The sequence below is a fragment of the Polypterus senegalus genome, chromosome 15 (assembly GCF_016835505.1).
Source record: "Polypterus senegalus isolate Bchr_013 chromosome 15, ASM1683550v1, whole genome shotgun sequence".
NCBI classification, from domain to species: Eukaryota; Metazoa; Chordata; class Cladistia; order Polypteriformes; family Polypteridae; genus Polypterus; species Polypterus senegalus.
In genome coordinates, this window is record NC_053168.1 from 51450306 (window position 1) to 51475060 (window position 24755).

At 37.0% G+C, this 24755-nt stretch overlaps 1 protein-coding gene across 7 annotated transcripts in view; it reads right to left on the reverse strand.

Moving 5' to 3' along the window:
* The window catches only part of mpp6b (membrane protein, palmitoylated 6b (MAGUK p55 subfamily member 6)), a 143411-nt gene that overhangs the window by 56254 nt on the left and 62402 nt on the right, over positions 1–24755 (reverse strand). For 2 of the 7 annotated variants that reach the window (XM_039736180.1, XM_039736179.1), the window contains exon 1: positions 12961–13056. The exons of the other annotated variants lie outside the window; for them this stretch is intronic. The gene's annotated coding sequence lies outside the window, so the exon portion shown is untranslated. Of the gene's footprint in view, positions 1–12960; positions 13057–24755 lie in introns of those variants that run through there. 7 annotated transcript variants of the gene reach the window in all.

The window sequence follows — 24755 nt, forward strand, 5'->3', positions numbered from 1 at the left end:
AATGTGTTTGATGATCAGAAACATTTTGTGTAACAAACATGCAAAAGAATAAGAAATCAGGAAGGGGGCAAATAGTTTTTCACACCACTGTATGTGTCACTGTATTGTGTGCCTTTAATTTTCTCTCTCAGTAATACTGGTTTGTATTTCCGTAAAATGCCTGTAATTTTGTCTGACAGTAATACAGTGGAACCTTGGGTCACGACCATAATTCGTTCCAAAAGTCTGGTTGTAACCCGATTTGGTCATGAACCAAAGTAATTTTCCCCCACAGGATTGCATGTAAATACAATTAATCCTTTCCAGACCATATGAACTTTATGTAAATATATATTTTTTTAAGTTTTTAAGCACAAATATAATTATACCATTCAATGCACAGCGTAATAGTAAACTAAATGTAAAAACATTGAATAACACTAAGAAAACCTTGAACAACAGAGAAAACTACCAATGCAATAGTTTGCGCTATAGCCTTACGACCCACTCGCTAAAAACACTTTTTTATGTGTTTTAAGCACAGGGAAAAAAATTAACATTTGAAAAATCGGTAATTTAATAAACAACCAAGAAAAGTGACGTTGCAGCAATGCATGCGCGCGCCTGTGTGTGTATGTCTGTCTGTCTGCTGTGTGCCTGTGTGTCCGTCTCTCGCGTGCACGCACCTGTGTGTGTGTGTGTGTGTGTCTCTCTCTCTCTCTCTCTCTCTGCACACACATGGAATGCACAGGAAGAAACTGAACACGTGCCATGTGGCCCCGCACATGCGCACTTCACAAGGAAGACACACACACACAGACACCTGGATGCACACAGGGGTTTTATTAAAGAGGATTATTCATTGCACCTGCACTTACAGGAACTTATGAAAGCAGAATAACTTGCCACAGTTTACAAATACATTTTTAACAATTACAGCATTATATGAAATGCAGTAAACAATTGTGAATTTCTAAGCACATTAGTTAAACTCCCTTTGAATTCCAATGCATAGACCCAACAAATGTACCTACTTCAGCATAAGTCCTTTGACATGGTAGACCACACAACAGAAATGCAGTGACTTTTTGACCTAATTGTGACTCCACAATTGATTCTATAGATGTGCAACGCTACCAGTGACTTTTCTTGGAATTAAAATATCCTACTTGTGGAGTTGCACAGGGGACTATACTAGGACCTTCTGTCCTCCTGGCACTGACTAAAAGTGGCCTCCAAGACAGGAAATATGTAGATGACTTATCCTTGGCTGGTATGTGAACAGTTCATTTACCCTTACAATAGACTTTAAGTTATCTTGTTGAGTGTATTGAAGAGTACAGAATGAAGTTCAGCCCATATAAATGTATTGTTTTGCATAACAGATATCCACCTTGCCTTGCTATTTATTTTAATGGACAAAAATATTCTAGAAGCCTGTAATAAAGTACACGTTTTGGAGTCGCCGACACAATAATCTGGGATGGGATAGCAAAGTGGTTCATATCTTGATGTCAAGTAAAAGGAAGCTATCTTCTTGAGTTGCTTGAAATTTGGTGTCTGCAAATTTTAAATTTTACAGTACATCCTGTGTTGAAATATGCATTTGGTACACCCCTGTGCAACCTAACCACACTAAAAATCTGCTATGTACATAGTAACAGGTCCAAAAAAAAAATCAAACTTGGCCAAAGGTTTTCAATATATCCAAATGCACTCATATGTGTGGTTTATTACGCAGATTTTTGAAAAGAGTGATCAATAAATAAATAAACTGGCCATATATACTTCATGATAGGCATATTCAAATAAGAGAAGCAGCTTTGCAAATATTTTCTGCATGAATAATGACTTTGTACATTTAGATTAGTCATTTGAACAGTGGCTTTTACATCACTACTTGTAAAAAGTGCATTCAAGAAAACATCTACTGGAGATAAATCAATTAACAGCAAAATCTCCCAATGCTACACTGCACCTAAAGACCAGCATTCCAAGTGACAGAAATGACCCAGTGTATATTTTCCTGTTAATGAATGCAAGACTGTAAAATGTTATGGCAGAAGGGTTGTCTTTTGGTTCAAAATCTGATTAAGCTACTGTCTCATGCGATTAGACTTATCTTCAATCTGTCAGCTTTTTTGTTTATTAAATTCCAGCTATACAGAAAGGGTCAGACTATCAACATCTGTTCTCCTAATCGGAAATGAAATGCTTTACAAAAGTCAGATTATATCTGAAAAACAAAACTCTTCTCTGCAGCACATTCTAGTCTTCAGCAAAATGATTTCATGATTAAATACAAAAATATATGCAAACTTATCCACCTACCCATCCATCACTGAAAGAATTTAGGGTTTCTGGTAAATTTGTAAGTTATCATCATTACAAAGTGATTGGTTTATCATGAATAAAAATATTTCTGACTTGAAAATGCAATATGGTAAATAATATCCATCACTGTATAAAATCACATGTGAGACACCTGTTCAGCTTTACAGAAAGGTGAAGTCCATCTAAGTAGTGATATTCAGAAAACAGGAACCAGCCCTAGATGGAATGACAGTTCATTGCAGTTGTGATGGATGGCCGGCTTCATATTCCGGCCCTCACCCCCAGGCTGCCAGGAGGAGCTCTCCCGACAGCGTGGACGGGCCCCAAGGACTATCTAGTTTTTATGCACAGCCCTGCTGGATACCTTGGAGACCACTGGGAGTCGCTGTCGGGAGGCCAGTGGACTCATTTATGCCCTATGACCCGGAAGTTCGTCACAGGAGGAGCGACGGGCTTCCAGGGTGAAGAAAAATACTATTTACCCTGACCCGGAAGGAATAAGGACTTGTGGACTGTTGGGCAGGAACACTTCTGGGTCAGGGAGTATAAAAGGACTGTGGGAGCTCCCAAACGACGAGCTGAGCTGGGTGGTAGGAGGGCAACTGTGTAATTGGTTTATGAGTAGTGTGGAGTGGAGGGTGCTTGGTGCACATTATTATAATAAAACAAAGAATTTTAGCACTTTTACCTGGTGTCTGGCGTGGTACCTGAGGGTTCAAGGGAGCGATAGCGCCCCCTACTGTCACGCAGTATACACCCAAAATGTTTCAAATTAAACTAACTAAACACTAAAACATTGTGTAACATACTAAGCTTTCTGAGAGAGCAACATCATCTACTGCAGAATTGTGCTGCCTTTTATAGTACAGAAAGTCACTAATTTATTATTAAAGTTCCACAGGTGTAGCACAATTTAATAACATGCTATAGCACTATGCACTTATTTATCAAGTACTGCAGTATTGGGCTCCTTCCACGGCTAATGTGGCCACTAACTCTATATGAACTCCAGTCTCAAAGGTGGAAAAGTTGGAGAGACTGACCATTTCAAACGTAAGAAACTGACTGGGTCTTCCCAGCAAAGTAGCATAGGACTCTACAGCAAAGGAATCCTACAGCTTCCCATTTCCAGTCTTTCAGAGGAGTACAAGTGCACAAAAGTAGGACTGGAGATGATATTAGAAGTGGCAAGTGATCTATTTGTAGTCCAGGCTGCCCCCATTCTGGATACTGTGAGAAAATTGACTCCGTAAGAAGAAACTGAGTGGGCTAAGGAGACAGTTGAGCACAGGGACATCATGAGTAAACTCCAAAAAGGGAGGAGTGGTCTTTGGGCCATTACACCAGTCTGAAACAAGGCTACTCTGCCTCAGAGATGCAGGCTTATGGTGCAAGAGATGTATCAGCAAGAAGAGGCAGCAAGGTATGCAAAAGCCATGGGTCATGAAAGACATGAGCAATGGATGGGAAGGAGTGGGGAAAAGGAAGATCTCGTGGAAAGAGCTGTAGGAGGCAGAGACATTCAGAATGAGCTTTGTCATGAAGGTTGCTTATGATGTCTTGCCATCTCCCAAGAATCTTAGCCAGTGTTATAGACAGAACCCCACATGCTCCATCTGCCAAACTCCAACAACACTAAAACACATCCTGGAGGGCTGCAAAACCAGCCTCACTCAAGTCCGATACACATAGTAGCACAACCAGCTGCTACGATGTCTTGCAGCAGTGCTGGAAAGTTGTCAGATAAGTGTCAATGCCCTTCCTCCAAATTCACCCCGCTTTCTGTCAATGAAGTTTGTCCAGGAAGGAGAGTCAAACCAGACTTGTCACATCAAGACCAGACATTGGGCAGCTAGGTGGGTGCATGACTGGCAGATCATAGCCGACTTAAGCCAGAAGCTCTGCTTCTCAGCTGAAATCTCAGAAACCAACATCAAACCAGACCATGTGCTATGGTCAGCCTGACTCTTACTCATTTACATTACCGAGCTTGACCTGGGAGGATGCCATGAAGGAAGTTTACGAGCACAAGAGGCTTAGGTATGCTGAGCTTGTAGCCGATGTGGCTGGAAAGCAAATGTCCAAGTGGTCAAAACAGGGTGCAGAGGATTCATAGCCATGTCAACATCAAAGATACACCAGGAACTGGGGAAGTGAGGAAAAGTTCATTGGCAAACTTTCAAAAACCTCTTCAGAGATGCTAAGTAGGGTAATCAGTGGCTCTGGATAAAAAGGAAGAACTGGAAGTGAGTGTATGGCATCTAGGGGGTGAGACCAGAATGCACTGCTGAACCCTCTGGAGGTATCACAGGCCTATAAGTGAACATCGAGGAAAGAGGGTGCCCACTTGAAAATCCAGAAGATATCACCACTCTCTTGACCATACCACCGAGTCTACATGCTTTAGTGATTCCAATGAGGAAAAACATTGGAACTGTTATTGTTTGCATCATCTAAGGTTATAACAGCGCAGAACATGACCTTACAGGGCCTAGGCTGCATGTCTTAAATTACGTGATTAAGGGATAGTAACATCCAGTTCTACACAACAAAAATTATAATCCATACTTTTGTCAAAATTGATTCAAAACATTGTAGGCATAATTGAAAATCCCTTTTACTTCGAACATTACACAAACACTTGGAAAAAGAGTATACAACCATCTGCAGCCTAATCAAAACCCTAAACTAACCAACAGTTTCAAATTAGATAAAAGAGAAGGGAACATTGAGGAAGTAGTGCCATAGACAGGACAATGAAAAGTATGGATACTGCAAGTTTCAAAGGTTCTGCTGAATATATTAAGCATTAGGTACATTGGTATGCACACAGTACCACATATTAGACAAGCCATGGTTCTTATTTCTACTGTTAGGTGTTGGTAAAATCTTGCAATATTATTTAACTCAAAATATAATTAATTAGTTTCAATACTTTCACAAAATAAATTCTTATTTGTGATATTTTACATAGCACACAATTAATATATTTTAATACCAAAACTAAAAATTGTAATTTGTTTGAATTCACAGGGAAACAGACCCATAGTTATTGCTTTACTCTGCTCTTTGCCCAAACTGCACACAATAATATATTAAACTTTTTAACAATAGTATGGCTTTAATAATTATATATTTTCCCTTGTATTTGAGGACAATTTGTAAGCATTAATCGTTCTTAAATACCTTCTGTTGGCAGCATGTTCTCTTCCTTCATTTTATTTAGTTTTTATAATTTGTTCGCACTATTTGACCCTATACTCTGATTTACTCAACAGCAACACCTCAATTTTATTTTGGCCTATGATCATTTAGCAAAAATACTGTTTTTAAACATTTTGAGAAAAGTCTTAAATGATTTTTGTTTTTCTTAACTAGGTAATGATTAGTGACCTTTGCACATTTTATCCATGCACCAATTAATATGGTAATATGCTTAATGAAACATCTCCTGTATGTGTAGTAAATATAACACTGATATATTTCCCATGGCCAAAGACTGGACTCATGGCTTACAGGATTGGAAGAGCTCTAAAGACTTCATCAGATGAATTATCACCTGTTAGATGCCAGTTGTAATGAATCTTAATGAGGACAGTTATAAAAGTCCAGAATACAACTAAAAATTAAAAAAAAAAAAATGACACACCATTTTATTTTGATCCATGTTTAATTATATTTACAGTATATATACAAAAGAAAGTAATTAAACAAATAGGAACAATTATTTTGATAGACTGAATAGCATATATCATAAATTTGGAAGATGATATTTCATCACATGTAAACCCACAAGTTAATTTAATGCATAGTTTACCTCAGAAGACATTTATGATTTTAATTTGAAGTCCTTTACAGTACAAGATACAGGTTTGTACTTTTTTGTACCTTGTAATATGTCAATACATTATCAAATGTAAACAACTGAAGCAATTCTGACATAATTTAACTTCTCCCGTAGGCAAGAAGTTCAAGTTCATTGTTATGTATACACAGTAATTAGTGAACATACCACAAGTGTTCAAAATATTGATGCTGAGAACCAACCCTATAGTTTGGTGCTGCCATCAACAAACTTGATACATGTGTCACAAAATACCAAACTCCTTCACCAAAATGATCAATTTGTGTCTCATCATTTGTATATGAGGCTCAGCTTTGCCCGTGGCAACAGCCCTCCAAGGGCAAGAATGGTCTGAAGGAGTACTGTAACTCTCTGCTAAACATGTGTGGCTAACATAACCAAAACGTATACAGAGCTAGTAAAACACAACAGTAAAGTAAAATAATGCTGATTATGAACTGAGAGGTCATACTGCAGAAGATAAAGATGCCCAAGGCAATCAATTCATTGAATTCAGAAAACAGACAAGATGCCATTAACAGTAATCCAAACAAAAAAAATCACTAGGAAAATCCAATAATAAGTCTGTAGGCCAAAAACTGTAAAACACTAGAAAAGAAATCAATAAAATCAAGGAGTACTCAGGGCAAGAATGGTAATGTTTAAGTTATACCACTATCCAAAATTCATCGTTCATGTCTCCTGTACTCCACCATGTGAGGCCTGCATAACAAAAGTTGTCATGTAATATACTCATGGAAGGTCTTTTCTTAAGGCAGACAAAAAGATGGACTTGGGTAGGGATCAGTCCATTCATGACACTGTGCAAGAAACCTTAGCCATTGTCACTTCTTCACAGACTGTAGTTGAGTTTCAACCTCTCACCCCAAACAACACCTTTTGTTTTGCCACAAGTACCAGGTTTGTTAAGAAAACAAAAATGAAGGAAAAAAAAACATTTTACATAGTATCTTTATGTAGTAAACACCATCTCATGTGACTTTGTAAGAACAAATAAATGTAAATAGCTGTACTAAACACACTATATATTTTACAGTTTGTGCAAATGCAGCGAATTGAGGCTGAGAATGAACAGGTACACATAAGAAGTACACTACTCAAACACTTGTAGTAAGAACAGTTTCTATAATCTCAGTTTGTTGATATCCTCTGTCCATGTATTGTTTTTTACTATATCTTTCCCTACCTGGTTGATTCTGAATTATTATTATCCATCCATCCATCCATTATCCAACTCGCTATATCCTAACTACAAGGTCACAGGGATCTGCTGGAGCCAATCCCAGCCAACACAGGGCGCAAGGCAGGAAACAAACCCCGGGCAGGGCGCCAGCCCACCGCAGAATTATTATTATAAAAATACTGGTGAGAGATAGACTTGGTTCATCTAATTATGTGACCTTTATATATTATATATATATATTGTGAGATGTGGCCGGCTTGTCATCCCGGCCAATACCCCCAGGCCGCCAGATGGAGCCCTCCATGCAGTATGGAGGTGTCCCGAAGAACAGGAGGGAGTAATGGGGCATGTAGTTTTTATACAAGACCCTGCTGGATACCACAGGGGTCGCAAGAGGGAGCTGCAGGGAGGACCGAAGATTTCTTTGTGCCCTTTAACCCGGAAGTTCGTCAAAGGAAGAGTGATGGGCTTCCGAAGTGAAGAAAAGAACATTTTACCTGACCCGGAACTGATACAAGATCACATGGACTGGGGATTGAGAACACTTCCGGGTGAGGGTATTTAAAAGGACTACAGGAGCTCCCAGACGGCGAGCAGAGCTGGGTGGAAGGGTCGCAACGCGTCTGGGAGTCGGAGGATTGTATTATTGTGATTATTTGTGATTTGTATGAGTACTGTGGAGGAGAGAGTGCTTTGTGCACTGTGGTGATTAAATAAAGTCAAATATTGGATTTTTACCTGGTGTCTGGAGTCGTGGACAGGAGTTCAAGGGAGCGATAGCGCCTCCTATCTGTCACTATATATATATATATATATATATATATACACACACATACATACATACATACATATATGTGTGTGTGTGTGTGTGTGTGTTTGTTTGTAAAAAACCTGTATTAGAGCATATTCAGGATCATCACAGTAAAGTGAAAAAACAATTCTGCAATAAGTAGGCATGTCTGTTTTATTTATATTTAAAATAAGTGAAACATAGTTACTGCCTGATGCTTGATAGGATAGGCTCCACCTTCCGGTGACAAAGGTCAGGATTAAACGGTTTGGAAATGGGAAATAAATGAGTGTGAAATTATGTTTTAAGTTGACAATGAGCTATTTTACATTCATTAAAGGAAAACAAAAAACAGTTACAATACCATTTTGCTTCTATGTAATGTATAAGCTTAAGCCACTCCTTGCTTACATGATGTTCTTTATTTCAGCTTCTCCTCTTGCTTTTACCAAGACAATGAGATGCAGTAAAGAGAATTAAAGATGATAACCTTAACCTTAGAGACTGGGAATATGTTCAACAGTGATAAGCAGAATACGAACGTTTCTGACATGTCACTTACACTCTATCCAAGATTTATAAACCAAAAATAAAGTAGGGTGAGGAGAAAGTATAAAGACAGACTCTTTCAAATAACACCAACTACAGGGTGGTGAGCAAAAATATGAAAGGTCACAATCTTAAATAGAGAAAGAGATAGAAAGATAGAGACAGACAGACAGAGAGTTAGACATACTTTGGTGTGAACACACAGAGGAATGACTATAAAGAAAGAACATTCATAAGAAAGAAAAGTTCTGATTAGGTTGTCACATTGAGACATTTTGTAGACATATTGCTGTTGGTATAAAGGAGCCTAGCAGCAGCATTTCCTAACACATTTCTGCTGAATAATTTGTTGTCTGAAAATACTCAATGTTAGTGAGGCATTGTTCATAATGATACTCAGTTTTGTTTTGTCTCTTTCCTTTGCTGCTACCTCCAGGGGGTCCAGAGTGTGTCCTATAACTGAGCTTCTCCCTTTAATTAGCTTGTTGATTCAGCAGACCTTTCTTGAAGTGATGTTCATAGCCCAGCACACCACAGCACAGAAAATCGCCCTGACCATCACAGAGTTGTAGCAGATGTGAAGGATGTCACTGCCCACATTAAAGGAACACAGTCTCCTAAGGAAAAAGAGCCTGCTCTGCCCTTTCTTATATAGTTTCTCTGTGCTCTGAGACTAGTCCAATATGTTACTAATGTGGACCCCCCAAGTACTTGAAGAAACAGACCACCTCTACATCCACTCATTCAATAGTGACCAGGCACAGAGGATCTATGGTGCAGCAAAAGTCAATTCCAGTTCCTTGGTTTTGCTTTGCACCAAGAAACAAACTTTTTCACCTAACTCCTATACTCTGTCTCTTCTCCTTTATCAATACACCCCATAAGTGTAGAATCATCTATGAATTTCTGCAAGTGACAAGACCTGGTGTTATATTTATGGGCTGAGGTGTACAGAGTGAAGAGAAAAGGAAACAGGACTGTTCCCTGTGGTGCTCCAGTACTGCTTACATCCGTATCAGAAACAATAATAATGGAAAGAATGATTTGAATAACTGCCAAATCTTGTGAATTTGCTTCTTTCACGCTCAAAACATTCACACCTCATTTATTAATTTTATTTATTATAATTCTGCTTATTGATTAGGGTTGCAGTAGCAACACAATAAGCTGGACTGAGCCCTTCCACCCACCATATCCTCTGCAACTTCTTCCTTGACCTCCTGATGAATACCCTGACAATATCAAGAAAGCTGAGAAATAATTTCTCTAATGAGCTCATGGAAGGATCATTCCAACCAACCCAAACCACCTCAACTGCATCCTCTTAATTCAGTGAAGCTACAATTAAATTATGTGATTCTCACAGTACTGTGGAGAAGCATCCTCATTTTGTCCATTTGTACTTTTAATTCCATTCTTTCTGGTTAACTGAACACTTCATTTAAAGTCTTTACTCCTGCTTCACTACTACCATCCAGCAGAACAGCCACAAAAATGCCGCCACTGCACTGATCCGTCAATCATTTTGTCCCTCACTCATGATCAAGTACTTATATTGCTCCACTTGGGGCCACTTCTCTCTCCATGTCTGAGTAGGACAATCCACTGTTTTCTACAGGGTAGGTGAGGTCTAAACTCATATTCTGCATATACAGACTGAAAGCATCCATCAGCAATTCAGGAACCTGATACTCCTGAAGCAAAACTGCAGATGTGCATTAGCCATAAACTCCCAACAATCACAAGTACTATCATCATTTATATTTGGAGACATCCTGGCGACCACAATTTTTAATCACTCAGGCGACATCATCCACAGAGATGGACCTTACCCCATCCAATGCTTTTGCCACTGCCTTTTCCAAAAATGGCCCAAAACACCAAGTTCTTCAGAACGGTCTATCCATTTTAATAATATGCACCAAGGGGGATACCATTTACTAATCCAGAAAAAACACCTGGGCTGTATCATTTTACTTGTACTTCTTAAGGTTTTTTTTAATATGTTTTCAGAACCATTTCAAGAATGTCCAAAGGTTTTTCTGCAAGGCCTTACAATGGTCAAGAAACTCCACCCACACACAGGTTTGAATTTTGGCCACTGGTAGATGCTGCCTCTGTACCGAGGTCTTGAGCATAATACATTCACACTCTTTGTTCCTGACCTCTCCCCAATGCACAATGAACTCTTCTGTGGGTTAGAGTAAGCAAGAGTTAATTATCAGCAGTCTTTGTTTGGTGGGAGCTTGTTTCTAGAAAAACCTCACTACTTGTTTAGGTTTTACAGGTCTGTCCAGCAGGCACTCTATTCATTGGAGCCAGTCAAATGTTTAGCAGTTGTCAGTTTAGCACTATTCATTACACAAGTGTCCAGAACACATGGCATTGGTTCAGATGTCACAAACACAAGGTCAATTAATGGCCTTTGTTCAAAGGTGCTCTAATATCAGATACACTTCTAATCATCCTTATATTCAAACACAGAGCTGTTCATGTACAATTTATGTATTTTTGTTTGCATTATGCAAGCCATTCCTCCCAATCACACTCCTCCAGGTAACTGAATTATTCTTCATGTGATTGTTTAAGTCTCCAACTAGTACTAGAGAGTTAGTAGATGGTACCATCTCAGTTCCCGAGTCCATTGTCTGTAAAATGTCTCTAAAAGGGTTGAATACTCTGAACAGCTGCATGATGCATATCTGCAAATAACATACAAAATGTTTTCCTTTCTACAACCTGAAGTCACACTGAACCAATGCTCTCTTTCAACAGAACAAACTCCAACTGTACTGCACACAGCCAAGGGTTTGTGACTATCCCCATACCCTCCTGAGAATTCTCCATAAGGCAAATCCAGCATAGGAATTGGACCACCCTCGTTTCACTCAATTTTTACTTTTCAAAAAAAGGAAAAGAAATTAATTACTGACTTAAGTTTTCCAAGTAGCAATGAGTTGAGTTCAATAAGAAAAATGGCTCCCTCAAATGAAGAACAAGGTAGTAACTCAGATAATACAACCCTATTTTATTTAAGAACTGTAAATTCCCCTCCTATTGGGTGTTGACGGTGGTGTGCGGTAGGGGAGGCTTGAGCTTTAAAGGAAAACATTTTTCTTTTCAAGATATTATGGTATTTAAAACTCTCTGGAGAATTAAGTAATACATTTCATAAATATAACACATACATAAATACATACACAAAACAAAATCTAAAAACTTGAAAATTTCCCAAAAGAATTGCTTGGGGCTTTCTTAGTTTATTTTGAATGATGACTTCAAAGTGGTCTGGTGTGAAGAAGTATAGATGTGTGGATAAATATGCCTTGCAACTGACTGTAACCAGGGGCATTTCCTGAGTTCCGTCCTGTGCTGTCAAGAAACAGTATATATCAGCTCCTTTCAACTTGAATCTTGATTAGCTGATTCAGAAAATGGATGAATGGACAAACAACCATAAGAAATTATTAACAATTACTGCATTCCGCACTGCTAAGCACACCTAGGACAAGAATCCTAGGAATCTGAAGAACTATACATTTGCAGTAGCATTTAAATTGTATTTCATATATTTGATCAAGCTATCAATAAGATGAATAAATATGAATTACATAAGCTATGATAAATAAAAGGGTACCATGATTTAATTTCCATACTTGTTTCCATTAGTATAACTAAACAATAAGGATCTTATAACTGTGCATTTAAATTTGCTATAGTAAATGGAGCTTCTAATTAAAATACATGAACATAGTTGCATACAGTAACTATTTTGAAATCAGAACTGGACTGCCTTCAGCCTAGTGTGAAGTATATTTCTATATAATTTAAGAATATAAAGATATTTTAAGATCTAGTAGTTATTTACATCACTCCATTCAACAGAAACATAACCCCAAAAAACAAAAACAATGGAATTCTTATTTTCTTTAGACAGTATAGATAAATAATACAGAATTATTAGCCTTAATATGTTTTTATCATATTTAATAAACTTAAATAGAAATCTCTTATAAACCTAGTACTTTAGAAATTGTTACTAAATGTGAAATATACAGCACACTTCCTAAATAAGAAATCCAAATGAAAATAATCAGGATTTGAAATCCTGAAAATTAACAATTCATGCTTTTTCAGAATCTACAAAACATGTATGAACCATCCAACAAGGCACAAAAATAATCCTGCAAATATCAAGAGAAATATTGGTTTATTGTTAAATCCTAAAAGCAACTAATTTAAATATTTCCAGAAACTTACCTACAGAGTTGTTCACTGCTTCACCTGAGGAAGCAATCTCCCCTTCAGGAGATGAATCAGTTACTCCATTTGTATATCCTCCTTCAGGCAAGAAAACCATAGCTAAACCAAAAAGCAGCTAAACAAAAACAAAAGTAAACAGTCTATGGCAGCTCCGTCTGTAAGTCACTGACTAACAGCTTGTAGCATTCTTGTAATTTTGATTTAACTGTTGAATGACCACAGAACTTTTAATGTGAATGGTTAAAGCAGAATGAAGCCTGATATTCTCTGAAATCTGCAACCAGCAATACTACACTACTACACACTCTTGATCAGATTGGAGAACTGCTGCCTCCTAATAGCAACTACAAGCTATAATCCCACAATCCCTTGTTTTCAAGGATTCTCAATAAGCCCCCACTTATGTCAATGAGTAATCTTATGTAACAGCTAGCACTGTTTGGTTCAAAGAGCATTTTTTTTCTTCTCATATCTTATTTATCCACTGATGCATTAATGTACTATCTATACAAAGTAAACTGTTCTTCCAATAGATAAACTATGCAGAATTAAAAAAAAATCTAGCTGAGTTGCCCCCTGGTGTTTTAACATCATGTTACAAATCCACAACTCTAAAATGACTGTAATGAATTTTCTAAGCCATAAATAAGGATTATTTTACAGAAAGCCAGGTCAAACATAGGTGTTTTTGTAATAAAAATAGCAATGTGCATTAAGAGAAAACAGTAAACACAATAATTCCTTGAAACATCTGGATTCTCAAGTACAGATACAAAATCTAGTTCATGGAATTTTAGTTCTGCCTTTCGCACATTTATCCCATAACAACTAAGGTGGACTCCTCAGCTTTGAGATGTATGCTTTTCAATGTGTACCTCCAGAGATTCATACATTAAATAATTTAATAAGTTTAAGTTTTACATTAGTAACGGCTAGAAATCAGCACATAGTATTTTAATTTACTAAGAATGTACTTCTGGTAGATATCCTCATAAAGGTATAAAAATAAACAACCTTTTGTAAGCATACCAACACTAGAGGTGGGCAATATAATATTACTTAAGATAAGATTTTATAATGTTGCAATACTGTAACATAAACACAATGGACAATAGAGTTACCTTGCTAAGAAATGAGGGTTCAAGTTACAAGATTTCACCCCTATGAAAAGTTTCATTTAATGTCTTTTTTTAGTTATTTGGCATCTTCTTCACAGTTATGAGAATCAATGTAGTAATTTATATTGAGAAATACAAAGAGATGTATGAAAGAAAGGTACAAGAAATCAAGCAGACCAACATCTTATTGTTCTTTTGTGCAGCTAATCCACCTGCTGCTGCCACTCTTGCTAATACCATATCTGGGCCATCACCTACAATGTCCTGATGCAACAGATGTTAGAAGAACCAGTGCCTTTTCCTCCTCATTTTCTCCCATCACATTTTCACTTACTGCTGTAATAATCACTAACCAGCCCACCATAGTGAGGTCGTTTCCCTGCCCACCTCTCTCTTCATTCTCAATTTGTATGGTAAATGTGATGTATAGCATGACCATTCAGGGCATTTCCTCTTCTTAATGCTGGGTTTCACTAACCTCCTAAGGTTGTGTAGGATTTAGTTTTGCTTGTTGCATAGACTGTGTAAACAAACACAGGCCTCTATAATTTGTTTATTCCATGCACTACCATTACAAGTTTTAAACATGCATGCAGTGTAAATTGGTACTGTCTGTATGAAGGGGTTTATTTAAAAAAAGCATATGTGACAGTTTGACTCAATTGGCAGCTAGGTCAGTGATGCAGAGTCCATGTTACAATTGAATACCAGCTCATTAGTACAAAATATCCCTCTTTCACCCTGGATTTCAGGTAACTTATGACACTTATGAATGAACGTATGACAGAAAGTAAAAGAGCAACGCAGTAAAGAAAGTAAAACAGCAGTTTGAAATTTAGAGAAACAGACTCAATACTAAATAAAGGTGTAAGCCACTTAGAAGTCATTGTTCATCCACAAAGGATAAAACTGCTGTTAAGGAGCAAGAGCTCAACAGCAAATGTGACAGACTATTTTATGAGACCAGATGAATCAAACTATTGTGAGTGCACCCAAGGTTGTTTTGCCATTTCACAATTTTAAAAAATCATGATAATTACTGATTTTGCATCTGCCTTGATAAAAAAGACATTCCCAAATTCCAACATGGCCCAAAAATTGTCACGTGTTCATACCAAGACAGAAGATATAATTAAAGCTTTGATATCATTGTATTCTGTTAAAGCAGCTCTGAAAGACATTGAAAATATTCCATATTGCAGCATTGCAACTGATGGCAGAAATCAGAGTACAATCATAGTACTTAAGATTAAAACAGGGTTATATTTTGTTTTTCATTTTTGCCACTACAAAAGAGAAGCAACAACAATGCAACTGTTGAAGCGAATTGATTTTTTGGTTTGGAAAAAAGAAATACAGATGTTAAATGTTGATTACTCAACGTCTTAATAAAAAAAATATATATATATATCTTTGTGCCTCCGTCACTATTTCACCCTATGAGAGGGTATTTAGCACTGAAAGAAATAAAGTAACCTGCCACAGGTCAGCGCTGAAACCAGCATTAGTTGATATGCTGGTTTTGTTGTCAAACTATCTAAATCTGTGATACACATTAGCTGGATTCATTCATCTCATATGACCAGATAGACAGTGACCGATAAGGAATTTGAACTAAATAGGCACTTTTATTTTTGGCACTGAAGGTAAAATTAGAAGCTTGCTTGACAGTATATATTCTTCTCATACATTTACCCTAAGGATGTTAAACGTATTTTTGTGCAAGCCTACAGTTAATTTTACAGAAAACATTAAAGGGTAATTTATTTTATTTTTTCTGTTCACATTTACATTGAAGACTTTATTTTAGTGTGTTTTATTGTTACTGATGAATTTTTAACCATTTGATTTACAGTCAGTCAGTCATTATCCAACCCACTACATCCCAACAACACAGGAGCACGGGGGTCTGCTGGAGCCAATAAATATTTAAAACATACTTGGTTTAACATTGTAGAATATGGTAGTTTATTTTTGGTTGGATTTTATAATATGATTTTTTGAGTGTTTTTTACATTGTGATTAATATCATTATAACATAACCATCCTGAATTATTGTGATATTATTTTAAGGTCATAACACCCACCCTTAACCAACACCTCTCTTTCAGGCAATTAACAGAATTGTCATGAAGACTAAATAGCTATCGTTCATTTGAACTAACATTTCTAACAACTTTTCAACATAGAAAGCCAAAGACATTACAAAAAAAACCTACAGTACGGCATTAACTACATATACCAACTGAAATCACCTAGTATTACTCATTCTGTTCTTATCTGTTTTTACGTTGCTGTCATTAAAAGCACCCTCACATCCTTCATTTATGTATGATTTGATATCACAACTGTCTGCATCAAGTACAAATTGCAGCATGTCATCACTTCCGTGGAGAAGTTCAATAACTATTGTCTTCCTTGCACTGAAGGCCTGAACAGCTATATGACAAAAACACACAAGGAACAGGAAAGACAGTAGCTCTCACTCAGGTAATAAAATACCTGCCTATTACAATCAACAGCTTCTAATACCTGAAATGATTATTTTCCTTGTGATTTCCATATAATACATCTGGTATATATTGACATTATTCTGCCAACTTCTCAAATTTAGAAATTCCAACAATTTTCTTTACAAACATTCCTAACTGCTGAACATATGCTATACACAAATGCTTTGTAAAAAACACCATAGCTTTGCCTATGAAACATATTTAGATATTTGGATTAATTCTGCATTTATGTTTTTGTATTCACAAAGGTCCACTGTCTAGATTATTGCACTTGCACCTGTTTATTAACCCCAAATGCAATAAAGTATATACTGTATAAGCTCAAGTCTTAATGAGGTGTTCAGCATTAGATTCGGCAAATGTAAACTTGCCTCAGCACATTTAAAAAAATTACATTATTTTATGTGTTGTCCTTGCCAAATTAATGTGATTCCAATTCTGGCACAGAGACAATTACCGCAGGCTCTGGTCTTTACTGCAATACTACTGTCAGAAATAATTCAGGATAAAGGGCAAAAATACCCCAAAATTAAAAGATTTGACTCCATAAAATATAAAATGCCCTGTAATTGCGTATTACATTATCAATAATAAACATATTACTGTTATTATTGCAGTAAAACTTCCCATCTGATATTCTACTTCTGTTGTACGATTTCTCACTCTTCCACCTTCACACGCCAATTATACAGGCATTCACTTACATAAAATGAACCACCTGGCAGTATGACCAGCTACTCACTATTCAACAGGACAATCCACCAACTTCTGCTTAATGAAGTCGCACTGGCTCAAAATAAATAAGTATATATTCATAAAATCTCTTTAGTGTATTGAAAATCTTACCTAATTTCCTTCATATTACCCTAAATGCTGCTGATTTCAGGAAGAGCAGTGAAAATAAAAAATGTGTGGGTTGCTGACACCAATCAAGCTACTGTCACACGTCTGCTCATACTATGATGGTATATGAATGGATTTACTTAGTTGCTAAAAGGCTGTCTAATGTTTACAGAAAACTTCAATTAACAATCTAGGTTCAAAACTTATATTGGTGCTTTTTAAAGTGTGGTCCACATATTTCACAAATATGAGTCAAGGGGTATGCAAGATGTCAATCTTTGTATGAGAGCAAAGTGACTTTCAAATTGCTCAAGAAATGTCATTCTGTCATCTAGCTATTTATTTATAACAGTCAGGCTGCTGCCCCACACATGGTACATTATAAGAAATTAACAGACCTATTCCTCAGGGACCTAAAACTACCACCATGAAGCACAGAATCCAACTTTTATCCAATATTTAAGCTGACCAGTTTAATGATCAAGAACAAGAGAGAACTTTATGAATAAATACATTAAAACAATATGCATTTGTCTGCTTTTTTTGTCACAGGTGCTTGAATCAGTCCAGGCACCATTCTAGTTTACCATAATTGTTTAAATAAGCCATACCCTGCTTTCTTACTGGCCAAATAAACACACATGCTACTCCTTAAAGAGATAAGGATATTCAAAAAGACTAATATATAGTGAATCTGCCAATGGCAGAAGAATATACTTTTCTAAAGCTGCGTCTTTTTAAATGAATACATATCTAGTTCTTTTGGAAAACTCAAGATAGAATGATCATCCTCAATTTGGACTAACAGAATCTTTGGTTAAAAAAAATTTCAGAGATCCAAGATTACAGAAGGTTCAGAAATCCTGTGTCTGTTAACAGCAAAATTGTTCTGAGATTTTTCAGACAGAGGTTTTGTGGTAAAAGTTGACATACTCCCTAATCATGGGTGCTGGAGAGCAACAGCGAGTTGGTTAGCACATGCAATTAAAAATTTCACTGTATCATAATGACCCTATAAGTCCATATACTGCAGCAGGGCTCCTCAGGTTCGGATTTGGATAGCTATAGTGGCAGCCGGTTTTTGTTCCACCCTGATTTCTTAATTTGAAGCCAATTATTTCTTCACCAAGAGTAATATTTGGATTTGTTTTAGTTAACTTGTTAAAATTCCCAAACCTCAATGGCTTTCTTTAGTATTAAATATCTGTTTTCACTATTATTTGTTTCTTGTTTTTTTAATCAGCTGCAAATTAACAATGGGATGCAAATGACAAACTAAGTACTTCTTAGTTACCACTGTCAGACAACCGTGGCGGAAGGTTTTCGTACCATTCAACTTCTACTTTAATTGGACTCCTATCTTAATTAATCAAGCTATTATTTCATAGTTTCTATGTTTTGGGGCCAATTTGTAAATTAAGAAACTAGATTTGCTAGAATTTTAGTAGAATGTAGCAAAAATGTATGTTATTTTTTTCTTACCTTGGTTTTAAGACTTTCAACATCATCACAATTTTCATTTCATGATTCCTGGTGTTCTGGTTATTTAGGTCATTATATAATAATGAACACATTAAACTCTACTTGGTTACAGCCTCTCAGTGTCATTTGTTCTTGTGCCTCCTCTGCACTTCACAGAAAAAGATGTATTAACAGGAAAGATGTATAAAAGAATTAAGCAGTTAGAACTGTAGAAAAACACATAGATTTCTAAATTTCTTATAAATGTTACAATTGTACTAGAATTGTAAACAGAAGTGCGAGGTGGCTAGAGAGAGGAAGGAAAGAAAAACAAACGAATGGAGGTTGCAGGAGAGGGAGGCTGGAAGTAGGTAGAGGAAAGCCAGTGCAGGAGAGCGAGCAAGCGAGAGAGAGCAGACTCGATGGAGCAAAGGCAGGCAGCTAGGAGGTGAGCCCCGGCAGAGGAGTGTTTGGCTGACACTCGGTGGGGCTAAAGAAAGCAGTCACTCCAGCTGAGCGATCACAGAGCTGGAGTGACTGGTATTGAAGACGACTGGCTGTCAGAAAGGCAGTGGCAGTCGGGAAGGATTTGGGCTGGTTTAGCCCCAGCGTGAGCACCCTGGCCGCTGGGGTAAGAACCCAAGTCTCAGTCTGGATGGATCCCGACGTAGCCAGGAATCAGAGGGCTACTAGACCAGTGTGGAAGGCAGCTGCACCTGCAGGTAGGTCGACACCCTTGTTGCGAAGACCAATGGGAGAAGCAGGGGAGCTACCAGGTAGAAGGAAGAAGGCACCGTGCTTTGGATTTTAAGAGGATGCTTCCAGCCATTGTTTTAACCTCGCTGCGTTGTTTTTAAAGGTTTTCTAATGGATTTTAACCTCCACTAATTAACTCATTTTATGGATTATTTATTTATTAAAGATGTTGCTGCATTGCACTTTACTTTCATTTGGACACTTTGTTTTTGATATTGCAGGTTTTACTAAAAGTATTTTTGCACTTTTTGCACCATCCCCTTGCTTTGTTGTGCCTCACTGTCTGGCTCATCAGTAGCATTACCGACGGTGTCGGGTTCGAGGGATCCCAGAAGCAAGATGGGAACATGGAACAAACCTGCATCGTCACAGAACCTAATTGTCGGCAGTAATCTGTTTAATCTGTGTCTTTCTCCTTGCTGCCTTTGGTTATTACTTTTAAACGATATATTAGTCATGTTTAGGGATTACAGTGGGGCACTACACTAATTTTTGAACTTTGAAGGAGGTACACAGGTAGCAAACCACTAAAACATAATGCAATGTACACCATCAGTATGTTCTGTCTGTGAAGGACTCCTTTACTGAGCTGAAAAAGAGGTTACCACCAGAATTACTAAAGCCTATGAAAAAACGTGTAAATCCAGCCCACCTTAAATCTATTTGCACCTCTCTGTTAGCATCTTTTCTTTAATAAATGTGTCGATAAGCACAAGCAGCCTACTATTCCATCCCCTGCACTGCTGCAGAAACGGCAAAAAGCTCTCTCAGCTCAAGTCTTGCTTATCTGGGAGTGCGGTACCGGGAGCTGTCTAGGGTAAATAATGCATTGTTATTTGGAACACATGCATTTCAAGTGTGTTTCATGTCTATGAAGATCTATGTAAGAGTAGCATGACAAAAATGTTGAACAAATACCTAAAAGACAAACTTTTTTAATGTTTTAGTACTAACAACAAAATTTTGACATTAAGTGCATAATGTGTGAAGACTGAAGTCCAAATAAACATTTTCACAAAAGGTACAAGCATAACAAAACAAGTGTGCTTTTATTCAAGACTATAACTGAAGAAGTTGGATTAGTGTAGTTCATTGGCACAGCTTCTTTGGTAGTACAGTGGTAAGAACTGCTGACTCAATCAACAGATCGTGGGTTCAAGCCTTCCAGCGTACCAAATTAAACGTTATTTGAATAGTGAGCTGCTCTTATTGTTACTATTATACAATAAAAAATAAATTTTTGATTTTGATTGATTTGAGTCTGAAACAGCCAGTGTATATGTATGGTACTTGTAAAGGTTACCATTTTTTTTTTTTCCAGTTCTCTCAGTCACGTTCACGCTCCCCCTGATCTGACACAACACTGTTTTCAAATAAAGACGTGCTATAACAGAGGTGAACTCAGATGAGGATGAGGGTTCTACATCGGAGAAAGAGAACAGAGGCCCTCCCCACAAGAAATGCCCACTCGAATATAAGAACAACGTGGCTGGACCAGGTGTAAAGGCGAAAGATGGCACTGTTTGGATGCAGCAAGAGGTCCGGCACCATCCTGCCAGTCAGTCTGCCCCACACCTGTCCTTCAAAAAAAAAAAAAAAATGTATTATTTATTAAAAATTTATTTACTTATCTCCCTACAGCAAAGTCACAAGTAGACTGCACAGCTTCGTCTGTTTGATCGACATGGGCATGCTGACAAACTACGTGTATTGAAGTGACTTCAGCTGCAGGTGGAAGCTCCATGCAACTGTTGTTACGGTTCTGCCTGTCCAGAAATGGTTTCATAAGCTTTATGACCTTAGTCTCGGAAAGTCTTTCTCCCGTGGGGCGACTAGGATCATTTCCAGAATAAAATCAAACACAGTTGCATAGGGTGTGGCCAAATATGACACCTACAGTACATTAAAAGTTATTTTTAACAAACCTTACACCAAATATTGATGGTTTGTGTCATACAAATACAGCTTAAACATGAAACAGATTTTTTTTATTAACATCTTTTTGCATAAATATATATATATATATATATATATATATATATATATATATATATATATATATATATATATATATATATATATATATAGTGTATATGGATATATTTATAGATACTGTATTTTGATTAAAATATTTTTGCATATTTTGTAATTTTTTTGTATAGGGCTCCATAGTCCCAAAAAGTCACACATTAACCCATGCAGGTATGCACATATTCATGCCATAGTAATGAATTATGTGTTGAAAGTACAAAACTATCCAACTCGAACAGGCTAACTTGAGATATCAGAGTTATTGAAAACATCACTCTCCCTGCCAAAAAACAGCCCAAGCTACAGTAGTAACTAAATATACATAATAGGTCCCTATAGCTTCAGAACTTTGTATCTTACTGTGCATAAAGCTGTTTCGTATGTGTCTTGGCAGTGATAACTTATTCTTATAAATCCAGTTTAGCCTGCACAATCTGTTGTTTTAACTGGTGGCATGACAAAAACCATGTGGGATGAAAGCATACCAAAAAATGCATTATGTGATAAATAGACAGAAAAAAAATTTATGCAGCAATAAATACACACTTCTACTAAAGGGTCACTGTAATATGTAGTTTATAATACGCTAAATAAAACTGCTAAAAACAAAACATTTTGAGGAGAAACACCATACATAAGCGTAGAGAAACCAAAGATGGGGAAACAGGCATTTTATAAAGGAAAGGTGTGGTGTTTGACAATAATGAGGACCATAGTGCTTTATAAGCCAGAAACAACAATTAAAAAGAAACACATCAAACAGTTGTGTGTGTGAGGCGGCTGAAATACAAACAGTCTTCTTTCTTAGTGTGCCAACCAACACTCCTTGCATTCACATAACGAATACGAATGTATGATTCGTTTGTAGTTCCTATATTTTTTCTGTTTAAATTAAATTTTCCTTTATTAAGTCATAGTGTCAGTTTATCTGTTACTGCAATTATAAAGCATGTGCTACAGGACTCTCAATGGCAATCATTGTGCTGTCTGCTAGAATTACAAAATACATTGCAGTAGACTGTGCATCTCAAATAAGCATGCTGAATGCAACCAAAAGAATGTAATTTTACACATGAGACAGACAGACAGAGAGATAGAGCACTTTTTTCTTTCTTTGTATATAATTGTTGGATGCTTTCTGGTACTCTCCATTAAACATCAAGTTAAAAGACAATCCTCTGAAATGGTCACCATAAATCCTGATTTGGAGAAAGGACATATAGAAGACTTAAATTGAAAAGCACCCAATGATGACCAAGATAATCAGAAATGGCACATTCCCATAATATTGTGCAATTGAATTGATGACCGGATTCTTGACCAGTCAATGGGGGGGGGAGGCAGATTTTCAATTCCAAAGCACAGTATTATGGGAATGCACCTTTCCTGTTTACATTTTATACTGAATTTTCAAAAAGTATTAATAGAATTTTAACAAAAAAAATGCATGTATTATGCATGTTCTGAGAAACTGACTGAAAAAAAAAAAAATACGGACTATGCAATTCGGGTTATGTGAATCCATGGATGCTTTTCAAATCACTTGCCATTGTCCAGAGCTGGGGCCTCATGTATAACGCTGTGCGTAGAATTCGTACTATAACATGACGTAAGCACAAAAGCCGATATGTGCTTATGCACAGAAAATTCCAGATGCAGGAATCTGTGCGTACTCCAACATCCATGTTCTTCCGCTCCATAAATCCCAATCAGCGTGAAAACTAACGCACGTGCACGCGCCTTCTGTCCCGCCCCGTCTCCTCCCAGAATTACGCTTATTTGAATATGCAAATTAATATAAATAGACCTTAAGCTCTGCATTCTGTGAAAAGGCAATGGCAAAAGCAAGAGGGAAAATAAGAATTTCAGCAAATACCAAGTGGAGGCAAAGAAAAAAGTACTATTTGTTGGTTTATACAGTGGTATAATCAACAAAAGGAAGTTGATCGAGTGACATTGCGTGTTGGAGAAACAAGCTCAAGTTCACAAAGTTGCACAGTGCCCGACATAAAAAAGTAGTTGAGAAAAAAAGGCACAGAGTAGGAAAAAAGCACGAAATGTTAACTTCAATCTTGAAATATTCACTTTAATCACGTAGTTTATTTTGTCATTAAAGTAGAACATAAACTTCACCTTAAAATTGTTTAATTTATGAGTTTCTCAAATCCCATTGTAACTAAAGTAGCACGTTAAATGCTTTGTTTTGTATTTGATCTTCAATGTGCTCTGTGTGTGTGAATCACTACATGCTTCCGTTCTTTGCCTTTCTCCGACAGGACACAGAATCCATTATATTCATGATATTACAGCTCTCTGAATAATTAAAATACTGAGATGTATACGTGATATCTTTTTCATGATGACAGGAGTTAAAGCATGTTATTAAACAGGGGAACACGGCGCGTGATTGTGCGCGACCTTCGATGAAATTACTGTAGCAGTACTGTGTCTTTCAAACATACTATCTTCCAATTCCTGTCCTTACTTTTCTTTCTCCAAATACCCAATCGCCACACAATCAGCTCTGTAATAGACGTTAGGCCATCTGTAAGCTTACGACGACGATTCTTCAAAACTTTTAAGGAACACTGAAATATCTTCATAGTACGTGTTTAATTATTCTATCCGTCTATCCTTCCAGTGTCGCGCCATCCTCAGCAAATATACAGCGCGAGGCAGGAACAATACATGAACTTGCTAGCGCAGCGGCACAGTTTCCTCACATGTTTAAATATTAACAATACAGATTATTTAAATGAAGTTAAAGTTGTAACTGTATAATATAATCAACATATTTTGCTGCATTTCATCTTAAAAATGATATCGTCATCATATGTAAATACGTGCTTTATAAAGTGGCGCAGGTTGTGCAATATAACTGTAGTGCAAGTTTACAGTGGGGTAATTGTACTAATAAGTACAAACAGTTCTGCATGGAGCAACTGATTGAGTGTGTTTATAGTTCTTGGGATGAAACTGTTTCTGAACCGCAAGGTCCGTACAGGAAAGGCTTTGAAACGTTTTTCCGTGGCTGAGACAGCGTGTGCTTGATACTGTATACTGATAATTC